The sequence below is a fragment of the Pipistrellus kuhlii genome, unplaced genomic scaffold, assembly GCF_014108245.1.
Source record: "Pipistrellus kuhlii isolate mPipKuh1 unplaced genomic scaffold, mPipKuh1.p scaffold_m20_p_2, whole genome shotgun sequence".
Classification (NCBI taxonomy): Eukaryota; Metazoa; Chordata; class Mammalia; order Chiroptera; family Vespertilionidae; genus Pipistrellus; species Pipistrellus kuhlii.
The window spans coordinates 34,471,727-34,489,613 of record NW_023425515.1 but is presented as its reverse complement, the minus strand read 5'-3'; the positions used below and the strand labels follow the sequence as shown (position 1 = coordinate 34,489,613).

The window sequence follows — 17,887 nt, the reverse complement described above, 5'->3', positions numbered from 1 at the left end:
TGGGAAGACTACTGTCCACAGGCCAACTCTGGTTCACTGTGGGATTTTATACTGCTCCTGAGCTAAGAATGTTTTGACAGTCAAAGTGAGAAGACTGTACAGGTAGTTCCCATATACCTCTGACTCCCACACATGCACAGCCTTCTCCATTATCAATATCACTCACCAGAGTTGGACAGTTATTGTAATTAATAAATTTATATTGGCATACCATTATTATCCAAAGTCCATAGTTCATACTATAGTTCATTCTTGGTGTTGTTCATTCTATGTGTTTGGACAAATGTATAGTGACATGTTATCAATCACTCTAATATCATACAGGATATTTTCACTGCACAACATTAATTAACTTTTATTGAAACAGAGCCACATTCATTTGTTTATGTATTACCTATGGCTGCTTTCATGATACAAAAGCTAAGCAGTGTAGCTGTAGTTCCCTCCTATGTGATCTCTTATAATTAGGTATGCACTAATATCTATTGAATTAGTGTGTGAATTAATTCTCTTTTATTCCATTCCTACTGTCACTACCCTGATTGAGCCTCTGGTACCCTCTCACCTGGACTATTTCACAAGTTTTCTAACCTGCTTCCTCACTTTCAATCATCTACAAGCATGGCTGTCAGGTTCATTTTCCTAATGCAGACCTCTGAATCATGTCCTTATCTTATTCAAAAACCTTCCAATTGCTCAGAGAATTGAACAAAACCTATGCACTTGGAATTCAAAGCCCCCACAATAGAAATTCATTGTGTCCTGCATGATCTTTTAAGAGAATTATTTAATAATCCAAAACCCAACATTACTTTTCTTTATGCTTTGGTCCCCAAACTCCTCATGTTACAATCTTTTCAAGGTTTGCTTCCTCCATAATATATTTCTTGCTCCTACATGAATGAATCATTTTTGATCTTCAATATTTTAATCTAATAACTTTTGATCATCAGTATTAAAATATACATAGCACTGTGATGAGCCATAGTATTTCCAGCCTATTACTGTTATTAGTGATTGGTCTTATTGAATAATCCAGTCTACAAACTCCCTGAGAGCAAGAACTATGCATTCTTCATCTCATATTCCACCTCATAATGCATTTTTAATGAACATTCAGTTAATTAATAGTTAATTATGTGTTTCATATGTATTGAAATGCTTTGCAATTCAATTACCTCCCATATAAAAAAAATTACCTTTTCCCTGGTTGGTATTGCTCACTGGTTGAGGTGTCAGCCTGCCCACAAGGGTCTCGGGTTCAATTCCTGGTCAAGGGCATGTATCTGGGTTGCAGGTTCTATCCCTGGCCCCAGTCAAGGTGCACATAGGAGGCAACCATCAGTGTGTCTCTCTCACATCGATGCTTCTCTCTCTCTCTCTCCCTCCCTTCCTTCCTTCCTTCCTTCCTTCCTTCCTTCCACTCTCTCTAAAAATTAATTTAAAATATATACATATAATACTTTAATAAAAATTATGATAAATATATGCTTTTAAATCCTCACCCAAGGATATATATCCTTGGGTGAGGATTTAAAAAACAACTCTTCCTTAATTCCCAATGAACCTGCCTTTTCCCAGTGAAGCTACCTGAAAGGATTGTCCACAGTTAACGCTTCCTCTCTCTTACCTTCCACTCTCAGCCCCCTGCAATCTGGCTTCCACACCAGCTCTCTATCCAAAATGCTCTTGCAAAGTCAACCACAAACTCTTTGTGGCTAAATACACTGTGTCCTTCTTGTTCCTTAACTTACTTGTCATTTATATTGAAACATGGTCCCAAGTTTCTGTCTTAAGCCCAGAACTCACCTGAGCTCCGTATTTACAAATCAGTTCAGTACTAGACATCCTCACCTGAATGTCAAACTCATTAGACTGCTCAGTAAATATATTTTGAATAAAGATTATCTCCCAAGCTTGCTCTTCTTGGTCTAGATCAGTTTCTTAACCTATTTACCATATGCCCTCTTTCAAATAAATATGTAAAATATCATGCTTTCCCCTACCCCAGTACCAAGTACATTCTGACATAGTTGCTCACCCTTCACCCAGAAGGTTGAGGATGACTGACCCTCTGCACATTACCATTAGACATCACACCAAGATGATTCTATGAAGCATTAATTTCTGAGGTTTAAACTATTAAAACAATTATTTTAAATTATACTATAATATTAAATATGTTCATAGGTCTTTTGAAATAATACACAGCAATCTGATGATTCTGCTGACCCTTGGAAGGGGTAGGGTCACCCTTCTCCTCCTGCTACTTATCCTCCCAACTGTTAATCCCTGTGCTAGAGGCTCTCTAAGGCAAGCTGCAGAGCTAAAACCATAGCTCTAAAATCTTTAAAAATGTTTTTTGACCCTTGGAATTTTCTTTTCTTCTCCCTCATCCTCCATCCTCTGCCTTCCCTTTATACTTCTATTCCCTCCTTGCCCTCCCCTTTGATTCTTTCTTCCTTTCTTCCTTTCTTCCTTTCTTCCTTTCTTCCTTTCTTTCTTTCTTTCTTTCTTTCTTTCTTTCTTTCTTTCTTTCTTTCTTTCTTTTTTTCCATATTGATCATAGATTGTGCTCTCCCTGTGGGCAGTTGAATTATTTTTTTTTTCTGGAGGCTAGAGAAGTAACTTTTTGAATTTTGGAATTTTCTATGAGGAAATATGAGTGACTATTTCCTTGGCCATGCCTAGATGTCCAAAACAGGAAAGAAAAAAAAATCCAAGTTGTTTTAGGAAAGCAAGGATGAAAAGAGAAGTTTGCTCTGGGCCTAAAAGGCCTTCTTTCCAGAACTGGCTTCCCCAACAGACAAGAGCAATCCTGAATTTGTGAATGAATCTTAGCCAAAATCAAACTTTCTGCACAGCAGAGCTGGGGAGAGATTAAGTGTGGGAAAGTCTTCATCTTCTTTGGACTCACATCCTCATTTCACTGTGTCCTTCTAGTTCCTGACTTTGAACTGTTAGGATGCTAAACTACTCCACTGGTGAAGCACTTTGCCCTTTCTTCACTTTATAAAATAAATTGAAAATAGCTATGGGGTTATTTTTTTGTCAGCACATTCTTTGTCACTATACCCATGTCTCTTCACCCCCAGTGATCTAGCATATATTTGTTAAGAGAGCTTCCTCTTAATGAATTGTATGTACTACTGCATTATTAAATATGTTCTTGTAACTCTCTTGGTGGGAGAAAAGATATGTAATTATTCGTATCGGTTTCAGAGCACTTTATAAGGAGTCTGTGAACAACAAAAGGCATTTATTTTTGGCCTCCAATTTGCTCTTGTAGGACATACTCATTAGATCTATGACAAAATAGGCAATTTTAGATGGCTGGCAGATTGGACATCCTCTCCTAAAAGAGTTACATTGTCTGACAATCAAGTTCAAGCCTCAAGAACTTCAAGTGTTTAAGCCAAAAATCAGAAGCAAATAACTCAATAACTCAAAAGAAATCCTATGCAGAAAATATACTGGTGCGCAGGCAAATGACTCACTGAAAGCTTTCTAAACCTGGGGTTTCAAAAGTTTTGTAGAATATTTCTCTACTTTCACTCCATGTCCCTAACTCCAAACAAATTATGTGTTGAGCCATTAGAGTTGATTCCTGCAACTTTTCTCTTTAACTTTCTAAAAAGAGTACATAGAAGCTGAAGTAATAAAAATCCTATTACCTAATCACATGATTTAATGTATTTCTATAAGTCTAAAACTTTGTGATAGTAAAACTAAAGACTTGGTTTTCATTTATCAGTGTCTGGCCTCTTTCTAGGTGTTAGCATTCTATTATCATTTAAGTACACTTGACATTGTTCATTTAACATGTAAAATAATAATATAGTGTCCCTATTGTAGTGTACAAGGGAATTTATGAGACACAACTGAAAAAGGAGACTGAAATTTATTTCTAGCATTAAATTACTAGATGAATTTTTTTCTCCTGCTTTCAATTCTTTTCTCATTCTTATATTCCCCTTTTCCTCCATTCTTGACTTTCTGTTCAAAGCTCCACACAAACTACCATGTTCTAAGTTTTGCAGTGTACCCTGTATTCATGAGCAGGAGGAGCTACAGGCAAAAGTATAATGAAATCCCATTATATCCATTGATGGAGATGCTGTCTCCTGGATCCTCCGTGAAGTCCCACTGAAGAATATTCTTTCAGAAGTGCCTGAAAAGCTGGTATGTTTTCCTCAATAGAAAACCTGTAGTGGGATTTTTTTCCAATTGCAACATAATCCTCACTACTATTAAGAATGAGAAGAATTATTACCTGCAGGCTTATGGCATGGGATGTAGATGTGCAAGTTCTATTTTAGAAGCTGAGCAAAAACATACTTTTCTTGCATAATAAAGGTGTGAGGACTTCAAAGATAGAGAAAGCGGTATTCAGGAATAGAAGAAAAGAGCTAAGGAAGCTGTGTAGAGTATGAGGAAGGGTCAAAGAGAGAAACCTCCAGTTTTGACAGACTAAGAGGGCACGTTACAGACCAGAGTATATATTCAGTAGGGATGTTCAAGTGGTGGGATATGCAAAGTGAACTCTCCCCACCCCCCCACTTCTCCCTCAGTAAAATCTACATTGCTCGCTCACTCTTCTGTGAAAGTGCATTCTATTAGAGAACCTCAATGAAGAGCTAAGATCTGCAACTGTGAGCCGGCCTTTGACAAAACAGAAAGAGGTTATGCATGTGCAGGAGACTGCTGGGACAGCTGACATCAGTGTTACCCGAGGAAGGCCCAGGCTACAGGGTCAGAGAGACTCAGATTTCATCCACATAGCCACATGCTGTCTGTGAAATCAGAGGCCAGTCACTGAAGTTCTTTGATTCTACACTTTTTCCTACTGAAAGATGGGAGTAATGATAGATGGTTTGGGGGTTGTTGCAAGGATTAGGGCTAATCTATAATTTTTAAAAAAAAAAGTGTAATATGCTAATTAGACTGGACATCCTTCCCAATGACCTTCCAGATTAAGCTGGGGCTGCAAGGAAAGCCCAAGTCCCGGGAGGTACCTGCCAGCAGCCAGAGGGAAGCCCAGATCTCAGGTGCCCAAGGAAAGCCAATGCCAGCAGCCAGGGGAAGAAAGGCCTACTCTTGCATGAATTTCATGCATTGGGCCTCTAGTATGTATATAATACCCACTATAAGGAATTTACTCTTTGAATAATGATTTTGCCCCACTTTTATTTTAGCTTGCTGAAAATCCTGAGCCAATTCTGTTACTAAAAACAAAAACAAAACACTAAAAAAAAAACTTTGAAATGTATGACTTTCATATGTATGCTGTTCTTTTGTTTGTTTGTTTTTGTTTTTTTCTGAGTTTATGTTTTCTCTGTTCCTAATTGCTTAGTCATTCTTTTGTATACTGTTACAATCTGCATCAAAGCCCTTGATAAAAGTGGCATTATGGGAGCCTGGAGAGAAGATGGCGACCGAACAGATGAACTTGTTCTGACCCTGGTCCCAGAACAGATAGAAGCATCATCTGAGTTGCTCAGGGAATATTGATTGGCAGCGAAGGAGCAGCGGAACTCTAAAGGAAGGTAAGGAAGGGTTCACTGGACAGGATTTCCTGACCAAGCAAAGAGCACTGCGGCGGCAGAGACCTCACTCGGAGCTATGGCCTCAGAGGGAAGGCTGTGCCATCTTACCAGGAAAGGAGGATCTTCTCTGAGGCCTGGAAAACCCACAGCAGAGGAGACCATCCAGCAGCTGTGACACCCCAATTGGCGCAAACACGTGGATTCAAGGGAGTTCTTTGATCATCCACAGAAAGGTCAGAATTTGAGGGGATAGCGTGAGGGTTCTGGGTCCCTGCTGCGCTGGCAGCAACTGCAGCCACTGCGCGCCCGTGCGGCCCCCCGTGCCAAGCTGCGCCAAAAGAAGGCTTCTCTGCAGAGAAAATCCTTCCCTGTGAGACCCAGGGCTGGGTTTGGCGTAATCTTCCCCAGAAGCGGGACTTTTTTAAAAAAACGCCAAGGGACGCAGGACAGATTGTTAAGAATCGGGGCTGTCCCGCCAACGGCGGAACATCTGGACACCTTGCCGCCTGATCCTCTTTACCCCCTTGCTTCTGAATACTAGGGAAGGACTGCCCAGTTGGGTATATCCTGGGGACTGCAGGGGAAAATTGCCTTCCTGGAAACGGGGGTTCAAAAGCCAGAAGAGAAAGTCTGGGAGCCAGCAGGCACTCTGCCAGCTAGAGCCATAGAGAAAGAAGGCCAGAGCAACCAAAAAGACTGGGAGGTCAAACCAGAAACACTGCCACCTAGGGGCTGAATTACAAACTGCCTTTTTATTTTATTTTTAATTAATCAAAAATAAATGGACACAAATAACTAAGATATAGCCTACTTAAAATTAAGGACTACCTTACAAAACTGAGGTGCAGCCGAAAACGGTTTGGCTCAATGGATAGAGCGTCGGCTTGGGGACTGAAAGGTCCCTGGTTCGATTCCGGTCAAGGGCATGTACCTTGGTTGCGGGCATATCCCCAGTAGGGGGTGTGCAAGAGGCAGCTGATCGATGACTCTCTCTCACCGATGTTTCTAACTCTGTATCTCTCTCCCTTCCTCTCTGTACAAAATCAATAAAATATATTTAAAAAAAAAAAAAAAAAAAAAAAAAAAACCTGAGGTGCAGTGGAACACTGGGAACTGCAAGACTGTCTGGTCCGAGAATCAGGCATGCCAAATACAATAACAGAGGAAGTGAATGACCACTACTGGACATTTTTATGCTAATTTTACTATTCTTTATTTTATTTTCATTTTTTACATCTTTTATTATTTGCATTTTTTACATCTTTTACTTAAGAAACAATTTTTTTTCTTTTTTCCTTACTTGATTTTACCTTTTCAATTATTACATTTTTCAATCTCAATCGTCACTATTACTACTGCTATTTTGCATTTTTTGTTTCCTTTTTCTTCTTTTTTTTTTCCTCCAGTACCATTTTATTTTCTCTTTATTTTACATTGAGAGTAGTCTTCATTCTATTTTAATCTCTACTATAGCATCGTTCAACCCTATCTCAACTCGACCTTTACACCATCACTCTCTTACTAACCTTTACCCTTCTAGTCTCCTGTTTATCCTATCCCTTTCCGGCTTTAGTTTTTCCTCTATTCTTTCTTTATACCCCCTGCTAAAGCTCTTACCATACCTTTAGACCTAATTTCCAACCCCTGATCCAAGTAAATAAATAACACTCTCTGAGCTATATTAACTAGTTAAAAAAAAAAAACAACTGGTCTCCTCTTTATCCTTTTATCATTGTTTGCGTGAATGTTGATTATAGTGAATTTTTATGCTTTTTAGTGAAATTGTTATGCTTATTCCTATGTTGTTATTGTTGCTTTGTATTTTTTTTAAATCCTTTATTTTTGTTTGTTTTTTACTTTTGTATATCATAGCCTTACTTAATAATAGTGGATATTGTAGTTTGTATTAATCTCCAAATATTGTTGCTGGCATTGACTAGGATTAGTAGTTGTTCTATGGGAATTTTCTTCACATATATACATACTTTGTTTCCCATTTCTCTCTTAGTCTGCTTCTCTCTTAGTCTGCTTCTTCTTCTTCTCTCTCTCTCTCTCTCTCTCTTTTCCCTATTTTCCAACTTCATTTCATCATTACCTTTTTTTCTTCTTTTTCTATCTCTTTATCCCTCATTTATTTATTTATTTATTTATTTATTTATTTATTTTTCTTTATTTTATTTTTACCTTTCTTCCTTCTCTCCTATCCCCTAACTTGCCTTTCTCTAGTGGTCACCTTTATTAGAGGTTATTAATATCGTAAATACATTCCTGTTAAGTGCCTCTTGTGTTGTACCTGGTAGTGTTGTATTTTGTGCCTTTAAATCAACGCAGAAGGAACACCACATATCCAGACATCCTGAAAAGAGAGAACCTGGGGAGACAAAGAAATTGCCCGCATATAAAAGAAAAGCAGGCATTACCAGAAAAGGAAGTAAACAGAGTTAGAGGCAAGCAACCTACCAGAGCAAGAATTCAGAGTAATGATCATAGGATGGCTAAAAAGAATGGAAGAGAAATTTGACAATAACCAAGAAGAAATGAGGAAGAACCATGAGGAATTAAAAAAGAACCAAGAGGAATTGAAGAAGAATCAAGAAGAAATGAAAAAATGACATCACTACCATGAAGAACTCAATAGAAAGCACCAAGAGTAGACTAGATGAAGCAGAGGACCACATCAGTAAGCTAGAAGACAAGATGGAAAAAAATACCCAATTAGAGCAGCTTCTAGAAAAAAAAAATTATAAAGCAGGAGGAGAGCCTACGGGAGCTTTGGGACAATACAAAACAAAACAATATTAGAATAATATGGGTTCCAGAAGGAAAGGAAACTGAGGAAGACATGGAAAACATATTTCAAGAAATAATGATAGAAAACTTTCCTGAGATAGAGAAGAAAAAACCCACACAAATCCAAGATGCTCCCAGAGTCCCAAGCAAAATGAACACCAGAAGAACGATGCCAAGGCACATTATAATTAAACCGGCAAACACCAATAACAAAATAAGAATCTTAAAAGCAGCCAGAAAGAGACAGAAAGTTACATATAAAGGAACCCCCATCAGACTAGCCACTGATTTCTCCACAGAAACTCATCAGGACAGAAGGGAATGGGATGAAATATACAAAGTCATGCAAAGGAAGGGTCTGAATCGAAGAATACTGTACCCAGCAAGGCTATTAATCAAAATTGAAGGTGAAATCAGGAGCTTCACAGACAAAAACAGACTAAGGGAATTTATCTCCACCAAACCAGCAATGCAAGAAATGCTAAAGGGTATACTGTAAAAATAAAGAAATAGAAAGCAAAGAAGGAACACAGGGGTATAGAATAAAAATGGCATCAAATAAGTACCTATCAATAATAATTTTCAATGTAAATGGATTAAATACTCCAATTAAAAGATATAGGGTAACAGATTGGATAAGAAAACAAGACCCATATATCTGTTGTCTACAAGAAACTCACTTCAGAAAAAAAGATGCACACAGACTGAGAGTGAAGGGATGGAAAAAGGTTTTCCAGGCAAATGGAAATGAAAAAAAAGCTGAGGTAACAATACTTATATCTGACACATTAGATCTCAGAGTGAAGGATATAACAAGAGATGATGAAGGCCACTTCATAGTACTAAAGGGAGCAATTCAACAAGAAGTAATAACCCTGGTAAATATATATGTTCCCAATACGGAAGCACCCAAATACATTAAAAAAAAAAAAAAAAAAAAAAAAAAAAAAAAAAAAAACTGCTGGAGGACATTAAGGAAGAGATTAATAGCAACACAATCATAGTAGGAGATTTTAATACATCACTGTCACCTTTGGACAAATCATCTAAACAAAAATCAGCAAAGAAATATCAATCCTAAATGACTCACTAGACAGGATGGAATTAATCAACATCTTCAGAACATTCCATTCCAAAGCCATAGAATATACATTCTTCTCAAGTGCACATGGGTCATTTTCAAAGATAGACCACATGTTGGGACATAGGCAGAGTCTCTTCAAATTTAAGAAGATAGAAATCATATCAAGCATCTTCTCAGATCATAGTGGCATAAATCTGGAAATTAACTACAATAAAAATAACCCAAAGAAATCAAACACATGGAGACAAAACAGCATGCTATTAAACAAGGACTGGGTTACCAAAGAAATCAATGAAGAAATTAAAAACATCCTGGAAACAAATGACAATGAAAACACAACAATCCAAAATCTATGGGGCACTGCAAAAGCAGTTTTGAGAGGGAAGTTCATATCCCTACATGCCTATTGCAAAAAAACAAGAAAAAATGGTAACAAATTATCTAACTCTATAACTCAAAAGAGTTAGAAAAAGAGCAACAAGAAAAGCCCAGTGTAAGCAGAAGGAAGGAAATAAAAGAAATCTTACTAGAGATTAACAACATAGAGACCAAAGAAACAATACATAGATCAATAAAACCAAGAGCTGGTTCTTTGAAAGTATATACAAGATAGATGAACCTCTAGCCAGGCTAACCAAGAAACAAAGAGAGAGGACTCAAACAAAATCAGAAACGAAAGAGGTGAAATAACAACAGACCCCACCGAAATACAAAGGATTGTTACAAAATACTATGAACAACCCTATTCCAACAAACTGAACAACCTGGAGGAAATGGACATATTCCTAGAAAAATACAAACTTCCAAAACTTAATCAGGAAGAATCTAAAAATCTCAAAAGACCACTGACTTGGGAGGAAATTGAAAGTCATCAAAAAGCTTCCAGCAAACAAAAGCCCAGGGCCAGATGGCTTCACAGGAGAGTTTTACCAAACATTTAAGAAAAAAACTAAAACCTATCCTCATCAGACTATTCAAAAAAATTCAAGAGGAAGGAACACTTCCAAACTTCTTCTATGAAGCCAGCATCACCCTAATACCAAAACCTGATAAAGACAACTCAGTGAAAGAGAATTACAGGCCAATATCCCTTATGAACATAGATGCCAAAATCCTGAACAAAATTCTGGCAAATCGACTCCAGCAGAACATCACAAATATCATACACCATGACCAAGTATAATATGATTTATTCCAGGAATGTAGGGATGGTACAATATCTGCAAATCAATAAACATGATACATCACATAAACAAAATGAAAGATAAAAATCATATAGTCATATCAATTGATGCAGAAAAAGCATTTGATAAAATCCAACACCCTTTCCTGATAAAAACTCTCAACAAGGTGAAAGTACAAGGATCATACCTCAACATAATAAAAACTACAATATATATGATAAACACACAGCCAACATCATACTCAATGGGCAAAAACTAAAGCCATTCCCTCTAAGAACAGGAACAAGACAGGATGTCCACAATCGCCACTCCTCTTTGACATAGTACTGGAAGTACTAGCCATTGCAATTAGACAAGAAGAGGAAATAAAAGGTATCCAAATTGGAAAAGAAGAAGTAAAGTTATCCTTATTTGCAGATGACATGATATTGTACATAAAAAATCCCAAAAGACTCCATCAAAAAACTAGTGGACTTAATAAATGAATTTGGCAATGTAGCAGGATACAAAATTAACGCCAAGAAATCTATGGCATTTTTATACACCATCAATGAACTTACAGAAAGAGACTAAAAAAGCAATTCCATTTACCATCCCACCAAAAAATTAAGATTCCCAGGAATAAACTTAACTAGGGAAGTAAAGGACCTATACGCGGAAAACTACACGACACTGAAAAAAGAGATAGAGGAAGATGTAAGGAGATGGAAGAACATACCATGTTCATGGACTGGTAGAATCAACATCATCAAAATGTCTATACTTCCTAAAGCAATCTATAGGTTCAATGCACTCCCCATTAAAATAGCAACGGCATATTTCACTGACCTAGAAAGAACTCTTCAAAAGTTCATTTGGAACAATAAAAGACCCCGAATAGCCACAGCAATTCTGAGAAAGAAGAATAAAGTAGGAGGGATCTCAATACCAGATTTCAAGCTATATTACAAAGCCACTGTTCTCAAAACAATCTGGTACTGGCACAAGAACAGACATATAGATCAATGGAATAGAATTGAGAACCCAGATATCAACCCAAATCACTATGCTCCATTAATATTTGACAAAGGAGGCACAAATATACAATGGAGTCAAGACAGTCTCTTCAATAAATGGTATTGGGAAAATTGGACAGAAACATGCAAAAGAATGAAACTAGATCACCAACTTACACCATACACAAAAATAAACTCAAAATGGATACAGGACTTAAACATAAGACAGGAAACCATAAAAATACTAGAAGCATCCACAGGCAGCAAAATCTCAGACATATGCCAAAAGAACTTTTTCACTGGGCAATGGAAGCTAAAGAGAAAATAAACAAATAGGACTACATCAAAATAAAAAGCTTTTTTACAGCAAAAGAAACCATCAACAAAACAACAGGAAAGCCCACTGTATGGGAGAACCTATTTACTAATGTTACCACTTATAAAGGTTTAATCTCCAACATCTACAGACAGCTTATACAACTAATAAAAGGAAGATGAATGATCCAATTAAAAAATGGGCAATGGACCTAAATAGAATATTTTCAAAACAAGACAGAAGGAAGGCCAAAAGGCACATGAAAACATGCTCTAAGTCACTAATCATCCGAGAGATGCAAATCAAAACAACAATGCAGTACCATCTCACACCTGTCAGAATGGCCAACATCAGCAAATCAACAAATGACAAGTGTTGGCGAGGTTGCAGAGAAAAAGGAACCCTCGTGCACTGCTGGTGGGAATGCAGACTGGTGCAACCACTGTGGAGAACAGTATAGAGTTTCCTCAAAAAACTGAAAATAGAATTTCCATTTAACCCAGTAATCCCACTCCTAGGATTATATCCCAAGAAACTAGAAACACCAATCAGAAAGGATATATGCACCCCTATGTTCATAGCAGCACAATCTACAATTGCTAGAATCTGGAAACAGCCTAGGTGCCTGTCAGCAGATGATTGGATCCAAAAACCATGGTACATCTACACAATGGAATACTATGCTGCCATAAAAAAGAAGGAATTCTCATTATTTGCAGCAACCTGGATGGAATTGGAGAATATCATGCTGAGTGAAATAAGCCAATCAATGAAAGAGAAACACCACATGACCTCACTCATTTATGGCTAATAAAGAACATTATAAACTGATGAACCAAAAGATAGATATAGAGACAGTAAAGCAACAAGCAGACTGTCAAATTACAGCAGGTAGGGTAGGGAGATCTGGGGGAGATAATAGATCAACCGAAGGACTTGTATACATGCATATAAGTATAACCAATGGACATAAAATTCTGGGGAGGAAGGGTATGTAGGGGAGGGGGTGGGGAGCAATGTTAAAATATGTACACAGATAATAATTTAATAAAAAATAAAATTAAATTTTAAAAAAAGTAAAAAAAAAAAAAAAAAAGTGGCATTATAGCCCTCGCTAGTTTGGCTTAGTGAATAGAACATCAACCTGTGGACCCAAGGGTCTTGGGCTTGATTTCAGTCAAGGGTACTTACTAGGGTTGCAGGCTCCTCCAATCGATGTGTTTCTTTAACATTGATATTTCTCTCTGTTTTTCCCTCTCTTCCACTTCCTCTAAAAATCAATGGAATAATATCCTCAGGTGAGGATTTTTTTTTTTTTAAGTAGCATTGCACAGATAGAGTTTTTCTGTCTTCTATGCTCCCAGGTACTCCATACTGAATTTTAGGACAGGATGGGAGTTGGTGCCTTTTCTTCCAGTTCAGATGCTGCTCCATGCTTGATGTTTCATGGAGTTGTTGGGCCGATTTTTGGAATTGACATTGATCAAAACCTGCCCTGCACTCTCTTACCTTGTCCCCTTTGTATCAAAAGTTAGCTCCTATCTTGGATTAGCAATGAAGCAGTCTCTCTAGAAACTTGGTCTAGCCTCGTGATCTGAAAACTGCAGCTCGCAAGCCACACGCAGCTCTTTGGCCCCTTGAGTGTGGCTCTTCCACAAAATAACACAGCCTGGGTGAGTCTATTTTGAAGAAGTGGCATTAGAAGAAGTTTAAGTTTAAAAAAATTTGGCTCTCAAAAGAAATTTCAATCATTGTACTATTGATATTTGGCTCTGTTGACTAATGAGTTTGCCGACTGCTGATCTAGTCTATTTTGTCATTTTCAACCAAGCTTACCAGATCCAACCATCATATTCATGTCAAAGAAAGGACACTAGCAAGGGACAGGTAACACTCCCATTTGACACCTGAGGGAGGTGAGGCTCCAAAGCGCCAGAGATCACCCAGAGACACATTCATATAAAACTGAAATTGAAACCAGGTCACCAACTTTCCTGTACTCTGAACGCTGGAGAATGTGACCTCTTAACACACACAGATTAGTCAAGCCATCTGTACAGTGCCTCAGCTTGCCAGGACATCAAAGCATCGACACATTTACTTGATCCTGCTGAAGATTATAAAAGAACAATTTCCAGATAATAGCTTCTCCTGGCAGAAGAATTGGGGCTGTGCAAGCCTCACCTTCATCTTTGGGCTCTATTTCTAGTCTGTGAAAGGACTGAAACCTCAATACCATCACTGTAATGGAAAGTTGGCACCCAGCTCCTGACACAAAGCCCAAGGAAGTTTTAATTTTACAAAAAGGAAAACAATATTAAAGTCAATCTCAGATGCTTTGGAGTCCTTACAAAAGTCCCCTTCTCCTTTCCTCTAATAACTTTTGAAGCTGCCACAAAGGTCTGCGTTTCTAAACTTTCCAGGATTGGCGTTTTGTTTGTCTTTGTTTTTGTTTTTGTTTTGTTTTTGTTTTGGTTTAGCAAAGAGTAAAGAGTGTGGTATATTAGTTGGTATATCCAAGAATATGAGGCCTGCAAGCAAATTATTTAAGAAAGTTTCCCTTGCCCCAATGGTTAGGTGGAAAATATTTAAACTCTTCAATTTCCCAAAATACTGGTGCTCACAGAATCATGTTTGTACTTAAGCTGAAGAAACATTCATTGCTCCACTAACAAAGGCTTTGGGTCAGTAATCCTTGATAAACTGAACAAAGAAGAACCTTAGCTCATTTCTAGGTCTGATGGTCTATTCCTTAACTTGCCTTTACAGAGGTTACTTCCTACTATCCCAAGGCAAAGTACCCCCAGCTCTGACCCAAAGTACTTAGAAGTAACATCAAAGATAAATCTCACAAAAATGCTTACAAGACATGAAACTAGTAAGCAAAAGACAAAGCGTTCCTACCCAGATACTAATTTGGATTAGCAATAAAACAAATGACGCTCCTACGTAATAAACTTTTTCTTGAAGAGTCAAAAAATAGTAACAATCCTAATTTAACAACAACCTTTATATAATCTTACTATATAAAGGGGGAAGGAAATCAACATTATGAGAGAATATTGCATAACTGATATAATTACTGCATCTCTCAAATAATAGCCCTTGTATATGGTGCCCCTCTATCCATCTAAGATTGTAAGCAATGATGGCAACAGCAGATCATGGAGAACATCGCGTTTGCATGGACAACCTGACAATCTAACTTGCTCTAACAGGAAGAAACCACCCGAAGACCCAGCAAGATGTGTACCAATTAATTTTACTCTTCCCCCTCTCTCCCACCCCTCCGGTTTTAATCATCTGTTTTGTAGCAATTACTGTAAATTACGGGTAACAACAACCCTGGAACTTCAATACCGATACACACCAATACCCCACTGCCACCTTCCTGGCAGCTTGCCATGAGCGCAATTTTAATGGTAGGCAGTAGGAGGCAGCAAACGGCTCAAAACCACAGGCAAAAATAACAGTGGTAGGAAGTTGGACCAGAAACTTAAAAGCTACACAAGCATGAAAAATAGAGTCCTTACACACAAACCTGCAGGAATTTAGATCTGCTATAAGGAACGGTGAAAAGGGAAAAGGTTTGTGTAACTATCTGGACCCATTCCCCATTTCAGCATCTCTAAAAAGACTGACAGTTACTGTTAGGGTCAAACAACATGAGTCTGGGCTTCAGTTAATCTTGTTTTGTTGCTTGGCTCCAGAAACAAAGGTCTCCCGGGTGCCTGTGTGGCAGTCTCAGGTCGCACTTGCTGGGCAGTGCCTGCACTAAGGCAGCCGCCTTTCAAACCTTCCTGGAAACATCAGATCCTGTCCTGCTCCACGTAGTGTGTCTGACTAAGGCATTTGCATATTTAAAACTTGCACCACAGCTACTCAGAAACACCAAGGACGCATCTGCACTTTTAAAAAAATACTTGTGGCGGGTGTTTCACAGTATGATGTCTTCAGATAACACGTCTGTCTGATTTTTTAGGAAGCAGAAAATGGACTTTCAGTTTACTCAAGGGGGAAAATAATCTGGAAACAAAGCTTTGTTATTTCGTTACAATGCTTAATTAAATTGTTTTTAAAAATGTTTAAACCACCTTAAAAATTGTTTGGTTGCTTTATAATCTCAAAACAACTTTTGCCATTCTGTGGATATTTATTTTGAGTAAATAAGCTCTTGTGATTTCTAAGAGCATTTTATTTCAAGCACAAATACAAAGGTCCTCAGAAAACATGATTGCTCGGAATCCAAATTATAAATGTGCAAAGAAGACTGTGTGAAACAAGAAAACTTAACATTTCCAAAGACGGTCCCTGCAATGTTTGCATTGTTTCTTAAACCATTGTGCTAAGCATACATACATTATATGCTACATAATACTTAGCCATCACAGAATACGCAGCGGTAGTGAGAAACACACTCATTACCATGATAGTAACGTTCTGATAAGCAATTGAATCAAACCAAAAGTGATTCACATCAAAACAATGCAGATGCTGCTCAAAACCCGTTTTCCTTCTAGCCATGCATGATTCCAAACTCTTGCAGGGATTAAAGAAAATATCACACATTACTTACTGTTGTTACGATGTCTATGCCATCCTTCTGAATTCAAAGAGGTGAAGGAGAGTCGCTGCCACGAGGAAATCTAGCAGAGGCAAAAAAAAAAGGGGGGGGGGGGAGAAACAGCATTTATTAATTGTCTGATAATTAGCAGCTTCGTGTTTTCTTGAGATACTTCCCAAAAGATCCCAAAGCAAAGGAGGGAAGACAAAGTTGGAGAAAAAACATCACACACATCATGAGCCGACTTCTCCACAAACCCACGCAGCTCCAAACTTTAAAGGCTCAAAGTGTTGAGCATCCTGATAGAGCAAACATCCGACTTCGGTATCACTGCTTCCGTACCCAATTTCAGTAAGACGAATGGATCTCCAAAATCACAGCTACTTTCACGTATTCTCCAGATTTCCCCCCTTGTTTCTCTCCCTTTCGCCCTTTCCCATTCACATTTTTCTCCCTACAAAATGCCCACAGGTCTGTTCTTCCTTGTACCCCGAGTCAGGCCTGGCTTTGAAATGCATTTCAATCTCTCAACACAGACTGCTTTCATTGCATTTAGAGTCCCACTAAGGCCCAGCTTTAAAAGCTACTGATTCTTTTTTTTTTCTCTAGCCTTCCTCACAAAGGAAGGGTATTTTGTAAATTACCAGCTCGTTCAGATCAACAAAAGGTACTTTCATAGAAAGCCCCATTTGATTTTGCTCAAATTTGATTACAAGGATGGAGAAAAGGAAAGGAAGTCAAAAAGAAAAACCCCAGATGGCTTTTTCATTCATCTCAGTGAATGAGCTTTATCTGTGCCTTTTGAAACTGTAGCAGTGGAAAAGCATTTCTGTTGGCTTAAAAAACTTGACAAAAATTATTGGTTTGCCATTTCTCATGTAACAGCCATTGGGAACTGGATGAAAAGACTTTTTCATGGGATCGCCTGCTTGGATCAAAATAATGGAGATTAGGTATTTCATTATAAATTACAGTGGGAGATAGAGCAGGCTGTCATATTAATAGTAACCTGCTCATGGCCTTCAATGGTAGCTATTCTCCTAGACAAAGGGCCTGGGGGGTTGTCTATTGAACTTGTACTTTAGGCCTGATCAATTTTCTATCATCAAGGCAAAAGGTGAGACGACTAACAAAGGAATTCACACATGAGTGACCTCATAAGCCTACAGATAACACAGCTTAAAGAAGCAAAACACATCCTGAAATTATGGATGATAAACTATATAAAGGAGAAGAAGACAGTGTGAGAGCGAGAGAGGAAAAGAGCAAGGGTCTATAATTCTCCTGTTGGCCAAATGGACACATTAAAAGCCACTTGTTTTCAGCTGCAGATAATTGCAACGTTTGGTTTGCAGTGGTCTGCTTCAAATCCTTCAGCCCGACTTTTTTCTTTCCTCTGCAACAACCC

At 38.1% G+C, this 17,887-nt stretch overlaps 1 long non-coding RNA gene across 1 annotated transcript; it reads right to left on the bottom strand.

Moving 5' to 3' along the window:
• Positions 1–16,491: 16,491 nt before the first annotated feature.
• LOC123652608 lies at positions 16,492–17,205 on the bottom strand. The gene is made up of 2 exons (XR_006742047.1): positions 16,712–17,205; positions 16,492–16,561 (listed from the first exon to the last, which is right to left on the bottom strand). It is a non-coding gene; the product is annotated as an uncharacterized LOC123652608 (long non-coding RNA).
• Positions 17,206–17,887: the final 682 nt, after the last annotated feature.